General features: G+C 38.4%; 1 protein-coding gene across 8 annotated transcripts in view; it reads right to left on the minus strand.

Moving 5' to 3' along the window:
* Positions 1 to 24,884, minus strand: part of LOC104243696 (transcription factor bHLH68-like) — a 35,860-nt gene that overhangs the window by 2,699 nt on the left and 8,277 nt on the right. For 3 of the 8 annotated variants that reach the window (XM_070171360.1, XM_070171347.1, XM_070171356.1), the window contains one exon: positions 20,247 to 20,358. The exons of 3 other annotated variants lie outside the window; for them this stretch is intronic. The gene's annotated coding sequence lies outside the window, so the exon portion shown is untranslated. 2 more of the 8 variants (XM_070171349.1, XM_070171350.1) reach the window with 2 other exon arrangements.

The raw sequence follows: 24,884 nt of genomic DNA on the forward strand, positions 1-24,884 counted from the left end.
GTCTTCATTTTTTTCTTAAACTCCGTACCCACTCAAATAGGTTCACATAAATTGGAATGAAGGGAGTACTAACTAAATTAAGGGAAGGTTCTGGACTTGAAATGATTGTGAGAGAGAAGTGGAGGAGACCTCCGTCCCTTTGTTTGTTTGTTGAGGAAGCGTTTGCTTAAATAGGACTACTTAACAATTGAGATATTGAGAAGTTTGACACTAATTGTATGAGGCTCCTTTTTGTTTCACAAATTTGTTGATCCCAATCTTACACTTTTGGGTCCAAATCTGGGCCCACAAAATTGTGAGACAAAAAAGTTGTATCATACAACTAGTGAGACACGAAATAAAATTTTCCGTAGGATTAATCTTCTAAATATTGAGATGACACGTACAACTAACTTTTACTAGCTTGACATAAAAGTATAATTAACTGTCATTGGACATAATTACATAATAGTGCTTCAGTATTTTTAAATACTGAATTTGAATATTTTGCATGCACTTGTTCGGTCACAACATTCTCACTAATTGTTTGTCAACTTCAAATACAAGTCTTTTATTTATCATATTGTTCCTCCAAAATATGGCATTCTATTGGTAAGGTGAAAACGGTTTATTATGATTTGAAGATTTGGTTATGCAGAAGAATTTTAAACCTGACCAACTCCCTTGTGTATCACCGTGTCAATGTTTCTTGAGATTTTCAGTACCACAGATAATGGTAGATAATAAGTATGTTATGTTATAACAGAGGTGTATACAAACTGACTTGAACACCACCATTATAAAAGAAAAAACTGTGACAGAATCACCATACTCCCTAAAGCTGTGTTCTTGGGGAATTTGGGGAAAAAGTTTGGAATTCTAACCATAAATCTTGATTTTTGATGTTAAGAATCAAATCACTAGGCCAGGAATAAATAAGGTCCGATATGGTGTTCATATCTAGTGAATTTTCGTATTCACATTCTGTACATCTTCATTTGTGAAGTTTCAGCATCGTGTGTAACTAGTTATACTTGATTATGTTTTGAGTACATCTTATCCAAGAACAACTTCTATCGATTACAACAATATCATTGATTGAGGGACAGAAAACTTCAAACTCAACTAAGAAATTGTTGGAATACATCGATCTCAATCTTTGTTTTCTCAGAATGATCTGATTTCTCAACAAGAAATTCACACAGAAGAAAAGGAGAAAAGAATCGATGAAAAAGAAGAAGGAAAGAATTGACTTTTGGACAAAATAATTTCGGACAAAACAAAGCCAAGTCCTTTTTCTGATAAGCCATGTGACAAGCCACGTGGCACCATCTCAACCAACAAATCAATTGATGAAGCTTTTAATCTAGACCGTCCACTTCTCACATGCACACAGGCTCTAGGTAGCTAATATCTGTATAAATACATAGTCCTTTTGTACAGTGATTTATTGAGAATACACAGAAAATTTCACAATCATCTTTCTCAATTTTTACATGGTATCAGAGCATTAGCGCTTCTTCTCAATTTTTTGAATCAGTCATGTCTCCTCCTTCTGATGTTACTAAAACTCCCACTCCCACCCAGGGCTCTTCATCCACAACAACAGGAAATGGAAACCATTGATTCCACACATCCTTTTTTTCTTCATGCATCTGATGCACAAGGGATGATACTTGTCAACACACCATTTGATGGTCGAGGTTATGCTAGATGGAGCAGATCTATCTTGATTTCACTTTCAGCCAAGAACAAGTTGGGTTTCATTGATGGATCTTGCCCTATGCCAACCTCAACAAATCCTACTTTTCAAACCTAAAGCAAATGTAACCATATGGTTACATCATGGTTGTTAAATTCTCTGACCAAAGTGATTGTTGAAAGTGTCCTCTATTCAAAAACAAGCTAAGGATCTATGGCTGGATCTGGAGCACAGGTTTGGACAACCAAAAAGAGCCAACTTATATCACCTGCAAAAGGAGCTAGCTGATTTAGTTCAAGGTTCAGCAGATATTGCTAGTTATTTTACCAAAATAAAATGATTATGGGATGAGTTGTACACTCTCAACACTGACATGTACTGTTCTTGCAACTGTGAATGTGGTGGTAAGAAGAAAATGCAACAATTTAAGAAAGATGAAAGGCTCATTCAATTCCTCATGGGATTGAATGAGACCTATGGACAGGCTAGAAGCAACATTCTTATGATCAAACCATTACCCTCAATCAATCAAGCATATTCTCTTCTCATGCAAGATGAGAATCAGAGGGAAATTCATGTCAATCCTCATTTTCCAACAGATGGTTCTTCATTCCTAGTGAGAAATCAAGATCCTCAGAACCATCAGACCTCTAATGGTCCTCAATTCTACACTCAACAGAAGACTGGAAATAATTCTTACAAAGGGAACTCTAGATATAAAGGGAAAAAGAATGCACAAATTGTTCTTATTGCAAGATGACTAATCACACAATTGAAAACTGGTATAGACTTATAGGTTTCCCTGCTGATTTCAAATTCACTAAAGGCAAGAATATGCAACATACTGCAAAAGGAAATTCAACTGCTGCCATAGAGGATACAGGAGAAGTTTATAGCAAAGTGGCAGAAGGACCTCAGTTTGCTCAAAAACTTTCATCAGACCAGTTCAATCAATTGGTCAATCTTCTGAATCAAATGCAAACAGGGCAGGGAGGCACCCAGGAGGTTAATGCAAATTCTGCTTCTGGTATTACTTACCAACTCTCCAACCTGTTATTCAATTACTAATCCTAACCTTGATCACTTCTGGATCATAGATTCAGGAGCAACTGAGCACATGTGTTTCAATGCTAGTACATTCTTATTCTTATTACCATTACCTACTCCTCTAATGGTAAGGTTACCTAATTCCTCTAGAGTTAAAATCACTCACTCAAGCAGTGTTTCCTTATTTCCAGGATTAGTGTTGGAACATGTTCTTCATAGTCCTAGTTTCAAATACAATTTACTCTCTGTACATAGACTCTGTCAAAGATTCAAGTGTCTATTGGTTTTCACTTCTTTTGGGTGCATTTTGCTGCAAGGTGTGAGCACGTGATTTTTGCCTCACATGAATTACTCCAAAAAGAATTTCCAAAATTATATTTTTTTATTAAGAATTACTGTGCGATTTTTCCTGATTGTTTGCATATGTTTGTGTACATGTTTAATTTTATTAATGCATTAAAAATATAAAAAAAATATAGCATCTGCATTTAGGATTTGATTTTTACATTCTTGGAATTAATTAATAATTAGGTGTTTTACAAAAATGAAAATTCACAAAAATAACATATTTGTGTGTTTTTAGTCAAATTGTGTGATTTTCTTTTAATTTAGTATTTAATTATTTATGATAATTATTATTTAGAGTTAATTAATATTCTTAAAGCTAATTTGGGTTTTATAATTTAATTAGGATTTTAGTTTTAATTTTTGAAAGAAAAAGGAAGAAAAGAAAAGAAAAATAGTTAATAAAAGAGAGGAAATCAAATTTGGACCAAAAGAAACCCCAGCCCAAATAAAAACCCACTCCAATACCCGCCCAAATACCCCAAAAACCGGGCCAGACCTTCCCCCAACCCGGTCCGTCTCCAGCTTCAACCAAACGATGCCGTTTCAGGCGTCTCAATCTGAACCTTTGATTTAATGTGATCAAACGATCCAGAACCTCGCCCAGAACCCGACCTGCTTCCAGAACCGATCCAACACCCACTTAACCAAACGGTGACATTTAGCCCCTCCCCTTCATCCTGGCCGTTGATCTCATTTGATCGAACGATGTAAATTCGACCACCCCCTCCAGTATATAAACGCCTAACACACCCCAAGCCCCCTTCGAACCCCCTCGTCGTCTCTCATCTCCCCCTCTCACATACCCTAGAGACACCCCGTCTCCCACCGTCTCGCACCACCGCCATCCGCCCACCGAAAATCGCCTCATGGCGGTTCCGGTGGCCCAAACAACCCCAAATTAACACCATCGATTCTCCTTCATCTCCCCATCCCAAATCCCCAAACCGTTTCCTTTGAATCACAGCTGAACTCCTCGAATCTTCGATCGAAGTTTGAACCCCAAACCCTAGGTTATCCAATCGACCTCAAACTAACACCCCATAACCTCCTTGACCCCCATACCCAATACATATCTGGTTTCCCTCGAATCTAGTTGGAATGGGTCGAATTTCAAATCTTGAGTCCGCATGCTAAAAGACAGATTTAAACTCAAGGATTGTTGATACTTTTTGGGCCCGGTTTCGTCGCAAATTGGTGTTAATCACTTGTTCTAACAAAGAACAAATGACTAACATCATTTGGTGATGAAGTCGAAAAAATTCAAGTGCTAACTAAACCCGTTGAATTGGTGAGTTCTCTAGTATTATTATTTTTTTTTTCATTTCTCTTGTTATTATTTCACTTCTGCCTCGTCTTCTTCTCTTCTTTAAGCAATTTAATTAAGTCGAATTAAGTTTAAAATTGTGGACTGTCCGTTCGTTGTCTTTAGTTCATATTCATGTATGGCGTTAATCAATTTAATAGCTGATTTTGATTTTCAATCTAGTTGAAGGTTTTAGTCTTTTGTTTACTGTAATTGTGATAATTCAGAACTTAGGAGTGATAAATAACAGAAGCTTTGAGAGTAATTTGGGTAGTCTAGCCTAAGGAAACTTGTCAATAATTGAATTAGGAAGTTTCTCAATAGTGGTAGGGTAGAGATTGCATTGCTGAATTAATTAAAAAGCACTAAGCTAGTATAGATAATTTAAAAAATAGAAAAGCTGAAATTGATAATGGGAATGGCACCAATTGATTAATTTAGAGAAAATAAGTTAGTGGGGATAATTAAAATAAGGGAAGGGACACTAGTAATGGGGATTGCATTAATTGAATGCCTATAAAAGGCTGAAGGATACAGACGGACAGGGAAACATTCTGAAAAGACTGAAAGAATACAGAGTGGAAATAAAGGAAGAATTTCTGAAAATATTGAAAAAGACAGAGATTTTAAGATTGAAACATACAAAGATAGATACAGAAGAGAGAGGTTGGTACTTAAAAATACAAAGAGAAATAACTCTGAAAATACTGAAAAAAACTGGAAATTACTGTTTCATTGATTTCTATTTTCTAGTTTTCAATCTCGAATTGGCTGAAACCATCTTCCATATACTGTTTCATTGAATTATCTGGGGTTAATAGCTGTTTTCTTGGGTTAAAACTGGGTTGTTCCTTCCTATCTCTCCTGACTGCTGAGCTTTCATTTCTTTGGTGTTTCCTTTGCTATCATCAGGTACACATTTTGAACCTCAGTGGTTTATGTAATGGATTTGCAGAATAAATGAGAAACTGTCTTAAAGCATAAATTCAGTATTAGGTTGATCCGTGTAAAATTTTCTTTTCGATTCTGCTTGTGATGTACTGTATTAGTCAGTCAAGTTTAGCTCGAAATGTATAAGTTTTCCATTAATGCGTTTAACTTAGAATTGTGGTAGATTGGGAATTGTTTGCTTGAACTCTGTGGTTTAAATTATGCATATTGAATTTGGGGTATGGATTGTTTGGAAGAACTTTACCATGTTAATCTTCATAAAAGGTTCCTCTTCATTTCTTTAATATTTGGTTCATATATATTGCTAAATATGTTAACGCTATATTTTTAAATATTTTATGGTATAAGAATTTAAGAAGTTCTAGCCGTGTTAACATTTAGTGTTAGCGCTCTTAATATCATTCTTTGTAATTAAAGGTTTGAAAGAAGAATCATTCCAAGAAAACGAGTATTCTAATAAATATAGTCGATAGAGTGTAAATGACCGAGCTATTCTTGTAATCCTAAATAACTTCCGTATATTGTTAATTTGATCATGCATTTAGTCTTAAATGGAAAGTATAAAAATAGTATATATATATATATATATATATATAAAGGAGATAATACTAGGATAATTTTGTTTGAAATAGTTTCAACAATTGGATTAGTTTGTTGATTCCCATTTTTTAGAGTCAAGAATCGGTTCTCTTGATTGTGATAATTATGTGACTGTATTTTCAAATTAATGTCTTGTTATTACGTTAATTAGTTACAAAAGGTCATGGCTGAATTTAGGCCGAGTTGTTGCTCGCGTTTATATGTCAATTTTAACAAAAAGGTTTCAAGAAGAGTATACTAAATAGGCATAGAACATTTTATGCCTATTAGTGAAAAATAATCATTAGAGAGGAAGTGATGCGGGTTGCAAATTAAATCAAGAACATTGCAAGAAATAAAAAGAGGGTAAAAAAATTATGAGAGGATGAATCAGGAACTAATGTAAGACACTTTGTAATAGAAACAAAATATAATAATACACAACTAAATGTCTCGAATCTAAAAGGAAAAATAAATGGAATATCCTGAATACACTAGTATGCTTTAGGTTGGTGTTAACCAGTCAATTTCTTTTTTGATTATGTACACATCCGCGTGACATAGTTATGATTTTCCAAGTTAAAATCAAGGTATGCGTTCGCGCAACCTCAACCAAACTTGTCTTAATAAAATAAACAAAGCATTATTGATTGTGGACACGTACGCGTGACATGATTTTGACGCGCCAAAAGAAAAGAGTGTACGTACGCATAACTCAATTCTTTAATTATGCATAATTCAAATGATTTAAAAGTGATAAAAAGATAATTGCACATAGGTTTTAAAAATGAGTAATTAAACAATAAAGCCAAGTATAAATTGCTAAGCGACCGTGCTAGAACCCGGGAATGCCTAACACCTTCTCCCGGGTTAACAGAATTCCTTACTTAGAATTTCTGGTTCGCAGACTTCAAAAGAAAAATCGAAATTTCCTCGATTCGGGATTTAAAATAAACCGGTGACTTGGGACACCATAATTTAATCCAAGTGGCGACTCTGATAAAAATAAATAAATAATCTCATTTCGAATAATGTCACTTTAATTGGAAAAAACTCCCTTATATCATCCTTCGGGTATGTAAAATGGAGGTGTGACAGCTCTGGCGACTCTGCTGGGGACGAACCCAGAATCCCTGGTTCAGGGTTCAAGAATTTGAGCTTAGAATAATTGTTATATTTGGCTTTATTTTTTTTATCTAGTTTTGTTCACATGTTTGTGCTTTATGTGCGAAATTTTGCTTTTTACCACTTTGATATTATCTGAACTGTATATATAAACTATTACGAAACCCTTCTTATTTTTGAGTCTTCTGAATTTATGGTGCACACGTGCGCGTGGCCCACCTTTCTGTTAGAAGTCATACCAAATAGAACGAAGTTGGGCCAAATAACTAGGCCGGGTAGACTTTCGTGCTCCCAGTACGTTGCCCCCACTTCGGCTCAAGCTGTCCGCTTGGGTAAGCCAGGTCTAGAACAGTATACCCCAGGTTTTACACTTAGAATAACTCAGCTTCATGCCGGATCCCTAGTAGGAACATTTGTTTGCATCATGTGCATTTGACTTCGGAGACTCAACACAAGGGTTGGGTCTGTCTAGGACAGGTGTACCCGAAATGAAAAGACCATCCTGATTCATCTTACTTGCTACTTGTGCATTCATTTGTTTCGGATTTGCATGTTGACCAGCTTATAGGAAAAGTTAGAAAAAGAAAATCAATGTGAGGACCGAGAAAGAAAATTGGCTGTTTTCGAAAAAAAAAACAATTTCCAAAATATTTTAAAATACTACCGAAATTTTGAAAAAAGAAGAAGAAAAATTTTGTGTTTCTTTTAAGAGTGGTCGTTTTATTATGAACTACGTAAGTTTGATTCCCGCCGGATGTGAGATACGTAGGCAACCCACATCGGGCCCAACTATTTTAAAAAAAATAGATAATAAATAAATAAAAATGTGGGTACATAAATGTCATTGTGTTGTCATAAGTAAGGCGATGTCATTCTTGTCCAAAATATGCCGAATGTCCCCAAAAGGGCGCCGGAAGACTGTTTTTGCAAGAACAACCACCTTTGGTCATTTTTTTTTCAAAAAATAAATTTCGACGGTTAGCAAACACAGCCTTTAAATCTTCTTCATCGAAGTTTTTTTTTATATGAATTTTTTTTTTGAAATATTAATGATTTTTTCATAATGAGTCTTGATTTTGTTTTTTTTAATTAAAATCACTCACTGGTACAAAATGAGCACCATCCAAAACCCACCGTTCACAGATGTAGATGAGTTTCTATTTCGGCTTCAGATGTGGTGGCATGAGTTATGAGGAGATGGTTAGAAATGGGTCATTAAGTATTTGGGAGCTCTCACACATATTATGAAAGTCAAACCACGCGATGATTTGATTACGGCGCTAGTGACTTTTTTGGACCCTGTTCACAATGTCTTTCGCTTCTCTGATTTCGAGCTTACTCCCACATTAGAAGAAATAGCTAGATATTCCGGTTTTGACGGAGATTTGAGAAACCAGAATCTTATATTCCCAAAGGCTCCCTCAGTACATCGATTCTTTGGTCTTCTGAATATCAGTAATCAAATCAGAAAAAGCAACATTGTCAAAGGGTGTTGTTCTTTCAACTTCCTATATGCAAGGTTCGGAAAGCCGAATGGATTTGAAATTCATGAAAAGGGACTTACTAACAAACAAAACAAGGACACCTGGCAGATTCACCGTCGCTTCACTTTCATGGTGGCTTTTCTGGGAATCATGGTCTTCCCAAACAAAGAGCGAACGATTGATATTCGCATAGCCAGAGTCGTACAAGTCCTCACTACCAAAGAACATCACACTCTTGCCCCGATCATTCTCTCAGACATTTATCGGGCGTTGACTTTGTGTAAATACGGGGCAAAATTCTTCGAAGGGTGCAATATTTTGTTGCAAATGTGGTTGACTGAACATCTCCGACATCACCCCAAGTTCATGCAGTATGGTCCAAGCAAGGACAATTTCATCGAAAGTTATGAAGAAAGAATAAAAGATTATAAATCTCCAGAAGGGGTGGAAGCCTGGATATCCCATTTAAGATCTTTAATGAATTGAGTGGACTTTGGGATGGCTCCCGGTAAGAGAGGTGATACATATGTCAACCTTAAAGAGTTATTTGCTGCTGTTGGGTTTAAGAAGTGTCCATTCGTATGCGCCGCAGAGAGTTCTAAGACAGCTAGGGAGATACCAAGTGGTGCCTGGTGATGAAGATTTAAGTATGCAAGTGATTGAGCTACACCCCGAAGCCACTCTCCCTGAGGCTTTAATCCAGCAGATTTGGAATAGTTGTCGATACTTGAAAGATGATACCCAAGTTCCAGATCTTGCGAAAGGTGAGATAAATCCGGGTTATGCTAGATAGTTTGAGAAAAGATCCCATGTGGATGATGCACCAGAACCTGATCCTAGAAGGCCCATAAAAAGACCGCATGTTCAAGCCTTTGATGACAAAATCCAAGAACGGTTGGCTTGGGGTGAAAAGGAAAAGGGGTACAAATCAACTATTCATGCCTTAGAAGAAAGCCTGAAGAACCTCAATTTGGAGAAAGACTTACAAGCACAAGAAGCAAAAGGTGAAAAGAAGAGTCTGATTATCGAGAATAAAACTCTCCGCGCTCAGTTTCAACAGATGAAGAAAGCCTCTGAAGCGCCAGTGAGAAGTTGGAAAGATCAGAAATCATTGCCAATCTGATGGAAAAAATGAAAGATTATGACTCCATCTTGACAAAGACTGAAAAGGCGTTAGACAAAGCTAAGGAAAAAATCATACAGTTAAATAAGAAGGCCAAATCTAGTAAGGAACGCCAAGTAATGAGATTCGAAGAAGAAATGGCTCAATTCAAGAGAGAGAAGGATCATTGGATACATTCAGAAGCTTAACTCCATGCACAGTTGGAAGAAATGAGAAGGTACAATAAAGAACATCAGCATGCAGATATTGACAGGGAAAGAACACAGGCAAGACTCGATCAGGCCAGACTTCAGGCTCAATTGGAGTCGGCTTTAGATCGCGAGGGCCACATAAGAGATATAGCCACCACTCGCCAACAGCAGTTACAAAACCAAGACCAAAATCTCTAGGACTTCAGAGCACAAATCCATGATTTGGCTGTTTACACCTCTCAAAGTTATGTGAACTGCCAAGGGATGGATTATGATAGGTTTCTAGAGCATGCACCTACTTTTGCCCGTCATATTGCAATGGAGTTAGAAAGGATGTACCGCACACTAGGAGGTCAGCCGGGTCAAGCCCCACCGTGAGCAGATGTTCCACTGATTAAAAGCAAAAGATTGTGGAGTGAAGCGTGGTCATAGTTGTTGGAACTTTTAATATAATAGTCATGTTTTAGTTTAAGTCTATGTTGAGTCTTTTAAACCATTTTTTTAAAGTATTGTCCAAATGTAATGTCATTTCTGTCTTTTTACTGTTTCGTTTGTTAAAATAACTAAAAGTAAGAATAATTTTTTCCGCTAGAACTACGCTCGGTCTGATTCATGCAGGGTCATGATACGTAGGCAATCTTCATAAGATTCGACCACAACCAAAAGAAAAGAATAAAATGAAAAGGGGAGGGAAATAAAAGATAGGCGTGAGTGACAATAAAAGGGAAAGGTCAGGAAAAGCTGGGATGACACAAGCAACCGAGCAAATATATGGTAGAAATGACTAATTGCCTAGGTGCATTGCATCCCTATGTGTGGTTGTTTATTTGTTAGAACTCTGATCACTAACAAGTGTGGTTGTTGTTATCAGAATTCAAGCAGTTAGTACACCTAAGCATACTAGCAACCCACCCCTATCAAACCAGATCCAAAGGAGAAATAATCATGTCTATCCCAGATGTAGACACCAGTGTCATCGAAGGAAAAGAGTTGGACGTTAACGCCATAAAAGAAGAGATGTACAAATTAAAACAACAAATGGCCGAAATGTATCAGGCCTGGGCTAAAGGATAACCGCCATCCGCCTACCCGGCTAACCCTACCTTCACTCCACCACCGGCTCAAACTCAGGATCATCCTGCCACCGATCTATCCCCAAGCTTTCCCATTTACCAACACTACCGGGGCACCACTTCTCATACACAACAATCTCTACCCCCTAAACCGATTCCATACCCCCTCCACCAGTAACTCCTGTCTTCGTAGCACCTCCACCAGCTACACTCCACAAATCTCCTAGCGAGCCTATGTTCCAAGCCCAGGACAACCAATACTACCTCTCGGAGCCCACTTTCAAAGCTCCAGAAACCCATTCCTATACTCCTCGCTTTGACCTCCCGATAGAAGCTGATAAACCAGTCAAAAATACCGAATAGGAGGAGATGTTCAGGAAAGTTAAAAGCTTAGAATAATCATTCAGAGACATGCGGGGGTTGGGGGGCAAGTCAGCGTGGCCTACAAGGACCTATGTCTGTTCTCGAATGTGCAATTACAGACAGGTTTCAAGATGCCCAAGTTCAATCTATACAACGGGCACGGTGATCCAGTAGCCCACTTGAGGGGTTTTTGCAGCAAGATGAGGGGAGCTGGAGGAAAAGATGAATTGTTAATGGCTTACTTCAGTCAGAGTTTGAGTGGATCAGCATTGGAATGGTATACCCGCCAAGACCATGAGAGATGGTACACATGGGATGATCTGGCGCAAGCATTTGCTTGTCACTTCCAATACAATCTTGAGATCATTTCAGATCGACTATCCTTGACTAAACTTGAGAAGAAGCACAGTGAAAGCTTCAGAGAATATGGTTTCAGATGGAGGGAGCAAGCAGCGAGAGTAGATCCCCCGGTGAAGGAAAGTGAGATGGTAGATTACTTCCTACAAGCTTTGGAACCTACTTACTATGGCCATTTGGTCTCAGCTGTGGGAAAATCATCCAACGAAGTAGTAAAGATGGGGGGCATGGTAGAAGAAGGTCTCAAGTTGAATAAAATCATGAGCTATTCGGCTATCAAAGCCACTACTCAGGCTAGTCAGGGCGGCATAAGAGGGATTGGGAAGAAGAAAAGAGAGGAAGCAGCAATGGTTGATTCAGGAACTTGGTCCGGATCCAGAGGTTCACCTTACCACTACAATCAACCTCGACCCCACCAACAAACTTATCACCATAATCCACCCCAACACTACTATCCCTCACCAGAACCTCATTTTTCCGTCCACCATGCACAAGCATACAACCAACCTCCTGCTCACACTCAATGGCGTGCTCCTGTCCTACCAAATACTTATCCACATCCACGAGCCTACCAAAATACTCCCAGACCAAGTTTCAGGCCTAGTCAAGCATTCAAGGGTGAAAGGTTGCATAAAAAGAAAACCTTTACTCCGTTGGGAGAATCATACACTAGTCTGATCCACATGCTTAAACAGCTAGATATGCTAAGGCAGTCCAAACTGCCAAATCCTCCTCCAAAGAATATTGACTATACTGTCAGCTATGAGTATTGTTCTGGTACTCCAGATCATGATACAAAAAAATGCTAGCATTTGAAAAGTGCGATACAGGAGCTTATTGATACCAATAGAATTGAAGTTGAAGCTTCCGAAGCACCCAATATCAACAGGAATCCGATGACAGCCCATCAGGAGGAAAATATGATCGAAACAGTGCGTGCAGAGGAAGAACCCAAGAAGCCATCACAGACCGTCATGATGATTCGGTCTAGTGGAGTCAAGACAGATGAACCATCAGCAGATGAGAAGTTGGTGCTCAAGCAGAGCAAAAAGAGTGTTGAGCCATCTGTGGCAGTTGAGAAGAGGCTTTTAAGCAGAGTTGCAACAAAACAGTAAGGGGTGAAGGTGATTATACCGGGAGCGGCCAACAAACCCATCATAATCGTGGAAGGAGCCCGCACAGATCGGGTTATTATCAAGCCAGCAGCCCAGTTACCAATAATCAACAGCAAGGCTATTCCATGGAATTACGAACAGGTAACGGTGATGTACAAAGTGAAGGAAGTCAAAGAAGAAATCTGTGAAGTACAGGGTTTGACTCGCTCGGGAAGGTGTTTTACTCCCGAGGAGTTAAGAAGAGGTAAAGATAATCTAGCGCTAGTAAAGAAAGCCGTAACTGAAGAAGAAGCAGAAGAATTCTTGAGAAAGATGAAGTTACAGGACTACTCTATCGTGGAAAAATTAAGAAAGACGCATGCTCAAATTTCCCTATTGTCATTATTAATCCATTCGGAGGAGCACCGTCAAGCTTTAATGAAGATCTTGAATGAGGCGCACGTTACCGATAAGATCTCTGTAAATCACTTAGAAAAAATAGCCAACAAAATCTTCGAAGTAAACAGAGTCACATTTTCCGATGATGAATTACCTCTAGAAGGTACTGAGCACAACAGAGCTCTTTACCTCACATTAAAATGTGAGAACTCTGTGGTGACCCGGGTATTGATTGACAACGGGTCAAGCACAAACATCTGTCCTCTCTCCACTCTAAACAAGTTGAAAATAGAAGATGAGAGGATCCATAAGAATAGTATTTGCGTGTAGGGATTTGACGGCAGAGGTAAAGATTCAGTTGGGGACATAGTGCTAGAACTGATGATAGGGCCAATTGAGTTCACGATGGAGTTCAGGTGCTGGATATAGCTGTTTCCTATAATTTACTGTTGGGTCGACCATGGATCCACGCCGCTAAAGCAGTCCCATCGACACTACACTAGGTAGTCAAATTTGAATGGGACAGACAAGAAATAGTTGTGCATAGGGAAGACAGTTTATGTGCACGCAGCAATGCCATTGTACCAGTCATTGAAGTGGAAAATGACCAGGGACAATGGGTCTACCAGGTTTCTGACACGATGTTGGTAGAGAAAGTTCCGGAGGGGAAATACATTCCAAAACCAAAGATAACCGCCGCATCAGTCATGGTAGACTATGAGATGTTGAAGAATGGTTTTGTACTCGGTAAAGGTTTGGGCTCGTCTTTACAAGGCATCATACAGCCGTTGTCTCTTCTCGAAAACTTGGGAACATTTGGTTTGGGATTCAAGCCCACTGCCGCAGACATAAGAAAGGCCAGAAAGATAAAATAGAAGGCATGGGTCCTTCCAAATCCAGTCCCACGTCTTTCCAAATCATTTGTCAAGTCTGGTACCAGAAGTCGCCCAGTAACAACAATTCCCAGTTCTATGATTAATCCTGACGACGAGTTAATTGGAAGATTTGAAAAGTTATTTGACGGTGTGAACATGGTAGAAAGTGGTGAAGGTCCTAGCAACGTAGAAATTCAATTCGTTGGGCCAGAAACAAAGATTAATAATTGGAAAGACACTCCTCTCCCCATTCGAAAGGAGTCTTGGTAGTTTATTTTGATTTTCCTTCAGTTTGTCTGGATTATTCCAGGGTTGTAATCCAGATTTTTATCTTTTAGTCTATTTGAAGTGTGCAAACCTTGTTATCTTTCATCATTCAATGAAATACAATTTCCCTTTCTTCATCATTCCTGATGGTTTTCCTTTTTGTTTTCTTTTCTTTTCTATACAGTTCTTTTTACGTTGGTTCTAATGATATGGCATGCATAAGGAATCCTCAACCCAGTCTTAAAAATCAATCTGATTCCGAAATAATAGTTCAAGAAGTAGATTGTGATTACGAATCAGAATACGATGAAGATGAGGCCTTCGAAGAGATTAGTAAGGAGTTAATTCACTTCGAAGAAAAACCCAAACCCAACCTGACTGATACAGAAGCCGTCAATTTAGGAGACACAGATAATATCCGAGAGACTAAAATAAGTGTCCACCTCGAGCCAAAGATCCGGGAAGAGTTAATCAAAGCACTCATCGAATTCAAAGAATTTTTCGCATGGTCATATGACGACATGCCGGGTTTGAGCACTGATTTAGTGGTCCACAAATTGCCCACTGATCCAGTGTTTCCTCCCGTCAAGCAAAAGTTGAGGAAATTCACAACTGATATGAGTGTGAAAATTAAAGAAGAAATCACCAAACAGTTGGATGCAAAGGTCATTCGGGTCACTCGATATCCTGTTTGGTTGGCTAATGTCGTGCCTGTGCCAAAGAAAGACGGCAAGATCAGAGTGTGCGTCGATTACCGTTCTCAACAAAGCAAGTCCGAAGGACAACTTTCCATTACCCAATATCCATATTTTGATCGATAATTGTGCCAAGCATGAGATAGGATCTTTTGTGGATTGCTATGTCGGGTATCATCAGATTCTAATGGACGAAGAAGATGGAGAAAAGACGACATTCATCACACCATGAAGAACTTATTGCTACCGGGTAATGCCATTTGGTTTGAAGAACACCGGGGCAACTTACATGAGAGCAATGACTACGGTGTTTCATGATATGATACATAAGGAGATTGAGGTATACGTGGATGATGTGATCATAAAGTCAAAGCGTCAAGCCGACCACGTTGGGGATTTGAGGAAATTCTTCCTGAGACTTCGTAGGTACAACCTCAAGCTTAACCCTGCCAAGTGCGCATTTGGTGTTCCATCCGGAAAGCTTTTGGGATTCATAGTCAGCCGGTTAGGCATCGAGTTGGACCCATCAAAGATCAAAGCCATCCAAGAATTGCCACCTCTGAGGAACAAGACTGAAGTGATGAGTCTGTTAGGGAGGTTGAACTACATCAGCAGGTTTATTGCTCAGCTCACGACAACTTGTGAGCCTATTTTCAAATTGCTGAAGAAGGATGTTGCAGTCAAGTGGACTGATGAGTATCAAGAAGCATTTGATAAGATAAAAGGATACTTGTCAAACCCACCCGTGCTGGTTCCGCCAGAACCAGGAAGTCCTTTGATTCTTTACTTGACAGTCTTGGAAAATTCATTTGGCTGTGTACTGGGGCAGCATGACATTACCGGCAGAAAGGAACAGGCTATCTACTATCTTAGCAAGAAGTTCATGGCTTATGAGGTTAAGTACACTCATCTGGAAAGGACATGTTGCGCCCTAACTTGGGTGGCTCAGAAATTGAAACATTATTTGTCATCCTACACTACTTACCTCATTTCGCGCTTGGATCCGTTAAAGTATATCTTTCAAAAGCCTATGCCGACAGGGAGACTTGTGAAGTGGCAGATATTGCTCACAGAGTTTGACATTATTTATGTGACTCGAACTGTGATGAAAATCCAAGCATTGGCCGATCATTTAGCCGAAAACCCGGTCGATGAAGATTACGAGCCATTGAGAACTTATTTTCCCGATGAAGAAGTGATGCATCTCGATAAACCGGAGCAAATTGAAAAACCAGGCTGGAAACTTTTCTTTGATGGGGCTGCCAACATGAAAGGAGTCGGAATAGGAGCTGTGCTTATTTCTGAAACAGGGCATCACTATCCTGTTACGGCTCAGCTTCGGTTTTATTGCACCAACAATATGGCTGAGTATGAAGCCTGTATTTTGGGTCTAAGACTAGCTGCAGACATGGATATCCAGGAAGTCTTGGTCTTGGGAGACTCGTATCTTCTGGTATATCAAATTCAAGGAGAATGGGAAACGCGAGATATGAAGCTCATACCGTACCGACAATCTTTGCATGATCTTTGTCAATGGTTTTGATCAGTGGAGTTCAGGCATATTCCAAGGGTCCATAATGAGGTCGCCGATGCTTTGGCTACCCTGGCATCAATGTTGCACCATCCGAACAAAACTTATGTCGATCCTCTGCATATTCAATTCCGAGATCAGCATGCTTACTGTAACATGATTGAAGAAGAACTTGATGGCGAACCATGGTTTCACGATATCAAGGAGTACATCAGAATGGGGATATATCCAGTGCAAGCCACGGGGGATCAAAAGAGAACAATTCGACGATTGGCAAATGGATTCTTCTTAAGTAGAGGAGTTTTGTATAAGAGAACACCAGACCTTGGATTATTAAGATGCATAGATGCTAGACAAGCTACGACTGTCATATCCGAAGTACATTCGGGAGTCTGTGGAACACATATGAGCGGATATGTGTTGGCAAAGAAAATTCTCCGAGCAGGCTATTATTGGCTTACCATGGAACGAGATTGTATCAATTTTGTGCACAAATGTCATCAGTGCCAGATACACGGAGATTTGATTCATTCTCCACCATAGGAATTGCACACAATGTCGGCACCATGGCCCTTCGTTGCTTGGGGCATGGATGTCATTAGACCAATTGAGCCAGCAACATCCAACGGTTACAGGTTCATTCTGGTAGCCATTGATTATTTCACCAAGTGGGTTGAGGCCAAAACTTTCAAATCGGTGACCAAGAAAGTAGTGGTCGATTTTGTTCACTCAAATATCATCTGTCGATTCGGAATCCCAAAGGTGATCATTACAGATAATGGTGCTAATTTTAACAGTAACTTGATGGAAGAGGTATGTCAACAGTTTAAGATTACACATCGCAATTCTACCCCATATCGTCCCAAGGCGAATGGAGCAGTCAAGGCAGCCAACAAAAACATAAAGAAGATACTTCGGAAAATGGTAGAAGGTTCGAGGCAATTGCATGAAAAATTACCATTTGCGTTGTTGGGATATCGCACTACTGTCCGTACTTCGGTAGGTGCAACTCCTTATTTGTTGGTATATGACACTGAAGCAGTAATACCTGCAGAAGTTGAAATCCCTTCTTTTTGGATTGTCGCTAAGGCTAAGATTGATGATGATGAGTGGGTCAAAACCCATTTGGAGCAGTTGAACTTGATTGATGAAAAAAGATTGGCAGGAATATGTCATGGCCAGTTATATCAAAAGAGAATGGCAAGAGCATACAACAAAAAGGTGCGTCCCCGAAAGTTTGAAGTGGGTCAGCAAGTGCTGAAACATATCCTTCCCCATCAGGTTGAAGCAAAAGGCAAGTTCGCCCCGAATTGGCAAGGGCCATTTATTGTAACCAGAGTATTGTCCAATGGTGCTCTATGTTTAACAGATATCGAAGGAAAATGCATAGACATGGCCATCAATTCCGATGCAGTCAAGAGATATTATGTATGATTTCTTTGTTATAATTGTTGATTGTTTGTACCGGGCATTGTTTCGAAGATTGAAATGACGAAGGAAATTCGTTCTGCTATCTAAACATTTTACCCTTTGTTCCCCCTTTTGATCTTTATTTATTTCTTTCATACCCCTCTTTTGGAATCAATAACAAAAAAAAGAGAGAAAAAGAAAAAAAAAGAAAAAAAAAGTATAACAACAAGGAAATTCATGGTGTGAACTACGTTTGACCTGATTCCTGTTAAGGATACGTAGGCAGCCTCACGGCTCGGTCATAGTAAAATAAAATATCAAAAGATCCCCAAGCAAGAAACTGGGGCAGAAGTTGTACTTGTAATAAGAAATGTGATTCCAAGAGTTGTAATTTTAAACCCATGTCAAATTGTTTTGAGCCTTTGATATCCTTTCTTTCTAACCCTATCCAAAAGCCCACATTACGGTCCAAAGAAAGACCTTCCGATCAGTCTTTGAGAGATGCCAAGTTGAGCAAATAGAGGTGATTCATATTAGGATAACACTCTGATCCAAGCAGGAAAAGTAATGAAAATGAGAAAATCTTATTGGTGAAAACCCTCATGGGCACCATGAGGCGACGAAAGCTGAGAGAAAGTAAAAATGAGAGTTTTATCGGTGAAAACCTTCACGGGCACCATGAGGCGACGAAAGCTGAGAGAAAGTAAAAATAAGAGAGTCTTATCGGTTAAAACCTTCGTGGGCACCATAAGGCAACAAGGAATTGAGGAACAAACAAATGAGAGAGGTTTGTTGGTGAAAACCCTTCAGGGCACTGCAAGTCGAACAAGGTCCGTAAGTTGGCGGAAAGTAAAATTGGGTTGTGGAAATCTTGGAGAACAAAGTAAAACAATTGGAAAGGAGATTGGTTAAATAGACTGGGCTGATTAATCCAAAATGCATACCATGATCATTGGTGCCAGTGACTCCACTCAGATAAGTTCCTTTTTCCTATCTCCAACAGTCATCCAAATTTGGATTTTCTTCTTTATTCTTAATTCTCAAAATCGTCGCATTTCATTGCTGTTAACTTTTACTCCTCTAAAGCTCTTCCAAGGTTAGCCTTGTTCCAACAAATAAGAAGGAATGTCAAAGTGTACTACCAAATTCAAAATTGCACAAAGCAAAATACGGCTAGGACATGCTGGAGATAGTATGATGAAAAGTGGGACCTAGGGTGTAAGCAAAGGTTAAATAGGTGGAATGGTTCAGTAATGTCATGAGAGATGTATGGTTACGAATAAAAGGGTCAGAAGTGAAAAATAACAGTTGGGGATCCTGCAGTTAAGGATCAGTCATGAGGTCGAAATAGTCCTTTCGACCAGTTCAAGGCAGTCTGTTGAAGCAAAGCATGGCAAAGAGAAAACCATCCCCAACAAGAATGCCACAACTAACCACCACATTTTAAACTGACAAGATTTTCTTTGATTTGAAACAGGGGCAAAGATGGATCTATTTCAGGAAGCACCCTGTAAGGAAAGCAAGTACCATGCAGGTTTGATCGTATAAATTCTCAGGACCTTTCTGGAAAATAGGACTTAGCTTTAATTCAAAACATTCATGAGTATAAGATCTAGCATAAGTCCTACTTCGTGAAAATATAAGTTGGTTTGAATTTTTCATTTTTTTTAAGACAAGACTCAATTCGAAACTTCAGGACCCTCCTGGATAATGGGACCTAGCTTTGAGATCTCCATTAGATAACAAGGTTTAGCATAAGTATTGTTATAAGAGAGTACAATTTGGTCGTAAAATTGTCACCCTTAAGATAAGACTTGATTTTTGATTGTCAGGACCCTCCTGAATAATGGGACGTAGTTTAAAACTGGTTTGGATAACAAGATTTAGCATAAAACATACCTTCAGTAGATATAATTTAGCTTTGAAATCGTCATTTAGTTAAGCGTTGTCAGGACCCCCTGGATAATGGGACCTAGCTTTCAAATTCTTAGTAATATTTAGTAATATGATTCAGTTTAACACTCGCAGATGCGCCCAGCTACCAAACTGGGGCAGAAAATTTTCTTTTATTTTGTCTATTTTTGTTGAAATCAGGTGCCCATCTAAAGAACAGGGAGAACAATGTGGATGTTAAAGATAAGAGCATGACCAAGTACTAGCAATCAGGCGTCCACCTGGAGAACAAGGAAGAACATTTGAAGTATTAGCAATCAGGCGTCCACTTGGAGAACAAAGAAGAACAGTTGAGGTATCAGCAATCAGGCGTCCACCTGGAGAACAAGGAAAAGCAGTTGAAGATTTAGTAATCAGGCGTCCACCTGGAGAACAAGGAACAACAATTCAAGTTTCAGCAATCAGGCACCCACCTGGAGAGCAAGGGAGTACAATTCAAGTTTCAGCAATCAGGAGCCCACCTGGAGAACAAGGGAATACATTTCGAGTCTCAGCAATCAGGAGCCCACCTGGAGAACAAGGGAATACAATTCAAATTTCAAGTAGTCAGGAGCCCGCCTGGAGAACGAAGGGAAGAAGCAATTCAAATTTCAAATAATCAGGAGCCCGCCTGGAAAACAGAGGAAAGGAAACAATAGTCAAAGGAAGACATTTAAAAAAGGTTCAGCAATCAGGTGCCCGCCTGGAGAAGAAGGGAAAGCATTTCAAAAAATACCATTCAAGTCAGCCACAAAGGAACTTCTAAGGAAAATACAAGTCAACGAGGCAACGTCAGTCACAAGATCAAGTTTGAAAATAAATCTGTGTAAAGCATAGATTATAGCTTAGTCTAGCTTCTTCATTTTTGTCATGGTGTAATAAGGAGGTCAGTAGGCAGTATCAACAACAGCAACAACAGTAACAGTAAAATCGCAGCTTTATGGTAGTCCCAGCTACCAAAACTTCCCGAACTACATTGGCCTGATTCTTTTATAGCCAAGGATATGTAGGAAACCTTTGAAGCAGAGGTTCGGTCAAACCTTTCAAAAAATGCTTCCCACAGAGTATTCAAACAGACAAAAATTGCTCGTATCCGCTCACTTTATCTTTACACGAAAACTCTTCGTGTTTTCGGACAAAGAGGGGCAGCTGTGAGCACGTGATTTTTGCCTCACATGAATTACTCCAAAAAGAATTTCCAAAATTAGATTTTTTTTATTAGGAATTACTGTGCGATTTTTCCTGATTGTTTGCATATGTTTGTGTACATGTTTAATTTTATTAATGCATTAAAAATATAAAAAAAATATAGCACCTGCATTTAGGATTTGATTTTTACATTCTTGGAATTAATTAATAATTAGGTGTTTTACAAAAATAAAAATTCACAAAAATAACATATTTGTGTGTTTTTAGTCAAATTGTGTGATTTTCTTTTAATTTAGTATTTAATTATTTATGATAATTATTATTTAGAGTTAATTAATATTCTTAAAGCTAATTTGGGTTTTATAATTTAATTAGGATTTTAATCTTAATTTTTGAAAGAAAAAGAAAGAAAAGAAAAAGAGTTAATAAAAGAGAGGAAATCAAATCTGGGCCAAAAGAATCCCCAGCCCAAATAAAAACCCACTCCAATACCCGCCCAAATACCCCAAAACCCGGCCTAGACCTTAGCCCAACCCGGTCCGTCTCCAGCTTCAACCAAACGACGCCGTTTTAGGCGTCTCAATCTGGACCTTTGATTTAATGTGATCAAACGATCCAGAACCTCGCCCAGAACCCGACCCCGACCCGCTTCCAGAACCGATCCAACCCCCATTTAACCAAACGATGACGTTTAGCCCCTCCCTTTCATCCTGGCCATTGATCTCATTTGATCGAACGACGTAAATTCGACCACCCCCTCCAGTATATAAATGCCTAACACACCCCAACCCCCTTCGAACCCCCTCGTCGTCTCTCATCTCCCCCCTCACATACCCTAGAGACACCCCGTCTCCCACCGCCTCGCACCACCGCGATCCGCCCACCGAAAATCGCCTCACGGCGATTCCGGTGGCCCAAACAACCCCAAATTAACACCATAGATTCTCCTTCATCTCCCCATCCCAAATCACCAAACTGTTTCCTTCGAATCACAGCCGAACTCGTCGAATCTTCGATCAAAGTTTGAACCCCAAACCCTAGGTTACCCAATCGACCTCAAACTAACACCCCATAACCTCCTTGACCCCCATACCCAATACATATCTGGTTTCCCTCGAATCTGGTTGGAATGGGTCGAATTTCAAATCTTGAGTCCGCATTCTAAAAGACAGATTTAAACTCAAGGATTGTTGATAATTTTAGGGCCCGGTTTCGTCGCAAAATGGTGTTAATCACTTGTTCTAACAAAGAACAAATGACTAACATCATTTGTCGATGAAATCGGAAAAAATTCGAGTGCTAACTAAACCCGTTGAATTGGTGAGTTCTCCAGTATTATTATTATTTTTTTTCTTTTCTCTTGTTATTATTTCACTTCTGCCTCGTCTTTTTCTCTTCTTTAAGTAATTTAATTAAGTCGAATTAGGTTTAAAATTGTGGACTGTCCATTCGTTGTCTTTAGTTCATATTCATGTATGGCGTTAATCAATTTAATAGCTGATTTTGTTTTTCAATCCAGTTGAAGGTTTTAGTTTTCTGTTTACTGTAATTGTGATAATTCAGAACTTAGGAGTGATAAATAACAGAAGCTTTGAGAGTAATTTGGGTAGTCTAGCCTAAGGAAACTTATCAATAATTGAATTAGGAAGTTTCTCAATAGTGGTAGGGTAGAAATTGCATTGCGGAATTAATTAAAAAGCACTAAGCTAGTATAGATAATTTAAAAAATAGAAGCTGAAATTGATAATGGGAACGATACTAATTGATTAATTTAGAGAAAATAAGTTAGTGGGGATAATTAAAATAAGGGAAGGGACAGTAGTAATGGGGATTGCATTAATTGAATGCCTATAAAAGACTGAAAGAATATAGAGTGGAAAGAAAGCAAGAATTTCTAAAAATATTGAAAAAGACAGAGATTTTAAGATTGAAATATACGGAGATAGATACAGAAGAGAGAGGTTGGTACTTAAAAATACAAAGAGAAATAACTCTGAAAATACTGAAAAAATGGAAATTACTGTTTCGTTGATTTCTATTTTCTGGTTTTCAATCTCGAATTGGCTGAAACCATCTTCCATATACTGTTTCATTGAATTATCTGAGGTTAATAGCTGTTTTCTTGGGTTAAAACTGAGTTGTTCCTTCCTATTTCTGCTGACTGCTGAGCTTTCATTTCTTTGGTGTTTCCATTGCTATCATCAGGTACACATTTTGAACCTCAGTGGTTTATGTAATGGATTTGCAGAATAAATGAGAAGCTGTCTTAAAGCATAAATTCAGTATTAGGTTGATCCGTATAAAATTTTCTTTTCGATTCTACTTGTGATGTACTGTATTAGTCAGTCAAGTTTAGCTCGAAATGTATAAGTTTTCCATTAATGCGTTTAACTTAGAATTGTGGTAGATTGGGAATTGTTTGCTTGAACTCTGTGGTTTAAATTATGCATATTGAATTTGGGGTATGGATTGTTTGGAAGAACTTTACCATGTTGATCTTCATAAAAGGTTCCTCTTCATTTCTATAATATTTGGTTCATATATATTGCTAAATATGTTAACGCTATATTTTTAAACATTTTATGGTATAAGAATTTGAGAAGTTCTAGTCGTGTTAACATTTAGTGTTAACGCTCTTAATATCGTTCTTTGTAATTAAAGGTTTGAAAGAAGAATCATTCCAAGAAAACGAGTATTCTAATAAATATAGTCGACAGAGTGTAAATGACCGAGCTATTCTTGTAAGCCTAAATGACTTCCGTAAATTGTTAATTTGATCATGCATTTAGTCTTAAATGGAAAGTATAAAAATAGTATATATATATATATATATATAAAGGAGATAATAGTAGGATAATTTTGTTTGGAATAGTTTCAAGAATTAGATTAGTTTGTTGATTCCCATTTTTTAGAGTCAAGAACCGGTTCTCTTGATTGTGATAGTTATGTAACTGTATTTTCAAATTAATGTCTTGTTATTACGTTAATTAGTTACAAGGTCATGGCTGAATTTTGGCCGAGTTGTTGCTCGCATTTATATGTCAATTTTAACAAAAAGGTTTCAAGAAGAGTATACTAAATAGGCATAGAACATTTTATGCCTATTAGTGAAAAATAATCATAAGAGAGGAAGTGATGCTGGTTGCGAATTAATTCAAGAACATTGCAAGAAATAAAAAGAGGGTTAAAAAATTATGAGAGGATGAATTAGGAACAAATGTAAGACACTTTGTAATAGAAACAAAATATAATAATACACAACTAAATGTCTAGAATCTAAAAGGAAAAATAAATGGAATATCCTGAATACACTAGTATGCTTTAGGTTGGTGTTAACCAGTCAATTTCTTTTTTGATTATGTACACATCTGCGTGACATAGTTATGATTTTCCAAGTTAAAATCAAGGTATGCGTTCGTGCAACCTCAACCAAACTTGTCTTAATAAAATAAACAAAACGTTATTGATTGTGGACACGTACGCGTGACATGATTTTGATGCGCCAAAAGAAAAGAGTATACATACGCGTAACTCAATTCTTTAATTACGCATTATTCAAATGATTTAAAAGTGATAAAAAGATAATTGCACATAGGTTTTACAAAGAAAAGAGCGTATTCTATTCCTTGCATGAAGAGTTTGATCCAGGCTCAGGATGAAAAGCTGGCGGCATGCTTCACACATCCAATTCAGACTATGTTTTCGATCAATCTCATTCGCTCTAAAGCCAAGTATAAATTTCTAAGCAACCGTGCTAGAACCATGGAACCCGAAAATGCCTAACACCTTCTCCCGGGTTAACAGAATTCCTTACTTAGAATTTTTGGTTCGCAGATTTCAAAAGGAAAGTCGAAATTTCCTCGATTCGGGATTTAAAATAAACCGGTGACTTGGGACACCATAATTT

This window comes from Nicotiana sylvestris, chromosome 3 (assembly GCF_000393655.2).
Source record: "Nicotiana sylvestris chromosome 3, ASM39365v2, whole genome shotgun sequence".
NCBI classification, from domain to species: Eukaryota; Viridiplantae; Streptophyta; class Magnoliopsida; order Solanales; family Solanaceae; genus Nicotiana; species Nicotiana sylvestris.